The following is a 2,188-nucleotide window of genomic DNA, read 5'->3' as shown; positions in this document are numbered from 1 at the left end:
TCTTTGCAGTCAAAGTGGTTTTAAGGAATTTCTTGTCTATACTGATTCACCCCCCCCTCTCAGTATCTGTTGAGTACTTACTATTCATCATTATTCATCAACCTTGATGATTCCTGTGATAGATTGAACCCTGGATAAAATGAGCATGCGGGATCCCATGCAAGAATGAAATGCAAGCTAAATGCAAAGCTACAATCGGACCAGTCACTGGATTATTGTGTTTTGTCATCATTGAGATTTTGAAATGTGGAAAGTGAGTGCAAACATTGATGGTATAATTAAACCATGATGACCTCGACACTGTTTGCCTGTCTTTTGATATGGCAAGTTAGCACAAGCATCGGGGTATAATTGAACTGAGATGCCCTGAGTGTTGCTTGCGTAAAATAGGTAGTATTAACCATTTCAATACACAAATTGGAAATGTCTTCGATGATATTCCGATGATCATGTCTTGAGACAAATTTGCACATATTATTGATTAATTTATAGATAGAAAACAAGAAAAATATCATGTTCCTTCCTTGTTCCTCTAGTCAAAGACATCCTGGAGTCACTCAAAAATCATGATAGTGAAAATCAAGATAAAAATGTTGGACAATCATGTTAATGATGAATACGAACAGGGGGGGGTGAATTAGTATACCAAAAAATACTGTAATCAATGTTTTAAACAATTAGCAGATAACCGGTGCAACATATTCACTAATAAACTGGTAAAGATAAGTGCAAACCAAATAGAAAACAAAGAATTCACCCACAAAAGCACAATCACCATAACACAAGATATTTGACATGGAAACCCAAATGGGAAAAACCACAGTGAGCAGAAACTCACAAGTAACTATCTGTAGAATAGTAACTAGATCGGTTAAGGTCATACAATGGTCTTCACCAAAATAGATCTTGTTAGGAATCTAGATCTCTGTTAGGAGATAAGTCTTGTTAAAGACTACCTTGTTAAAGGATTTTGATCCACAGTTGTGAACCACCTTATTAGAGGATTTACAAAGGCTTTGTTGGGCCTACCCGGTTAAGGGTTTCAAACTTGTCAAAGATATTAGTAATCAACAAGTGAATGATCTAGATAATAGCACAATATGCTTAATCAGATCCTTGACAATTCATTGTTAATGCATTTCAACATTACTTCAGTCTTCAATATCTCCACACTCTATCTCTTCACACAAACCTAATCTTCTCTTCAATGATTGCACATAACCTTTTCTATTCTATATCTCACACATGCAAGCCCTAGACATGATGTCCTTATAAAGGAATTTGATTTCATGTCGGTCCAATAGAATTAGACTACAAGTTCCTAGGTACAGTGCATCTAGACACATTTGGTAACGCGACACAAACACACCACCAAAGTGTTAGTGGATGATAAATCATCACACATTACAGTGATACCGGTTGGTAACTCATCACAGATATATACCGATTAATACAGTATACCGATTATTAGTTGTGAAAAATGAAGACTGGAACATCGTAGTGTTCCGATCAAAACTTAACTATTGCTTGGGTCCTTCGTACCGCTTGAGATTCTCGAACTGCTTGGGGTCTTCATACAATCTGTGATCAGTAAACCATCTTCTGCAAAATATCGATAGTCTAAAGACTATTCATTCAATAATACACAATACCGGTTGGAACAATTACTGTTTGAGCATAACTCATACATCAAGAAAGTGTGTGTCCATCAATGACAATCAAAACATCATCAAAATGCCAACAGTTAAAATCATTATTCAAAAGATATAATCCATGCATTTAGACTGCCTTTGTGATAGTTTGATGGTTGATAATTTGATCTCATGTTCAACATTGGATATGTCTCAATTTTCTCTTGATAAGGGTTGTTTAACTGTTGTTATACATGTTTGATTAAGCTCAAAATGAACAAGAAGTTTGCCCCCAGCTAAGTGCAGGATTTTACCCCAAGCCTAGAAAGAAAGTCGTTATGATATACTCAATGATCCAAAGAAACAAAGTCGTTATGATATACTCAATGATCCAAATCATGGAGAGAGATTAGCTGGGATGCCTATGTATGTACAAGGCTTTATTATGGATATGAACAACGCTGAATGAATGCAAGCAGAAGGATGCATGAACTAATAGATGGAAGAGATAGCAAACAGATAGTGTCTATTTGCCAGGTTTTCACTATCTGTTTTTA

The sequence above is a fragment of the Cryptomeria japonica genome, chromosome 5 (assembly GCF_030272615.1).
Source record: "Cryptomeria japonica chromosome 5, Sugi_1.0, whole genome shotgun sequence".
Lineage (NCBI taxonomy): Eukaryota > Viridiplantae > Streptophyta > Pinopsida > Cupressales > Cupressaceae > Cryptomeria > Cryptomeria japonica.
This window is presented reverse-complemented; position numbering follows the sequence as displayed.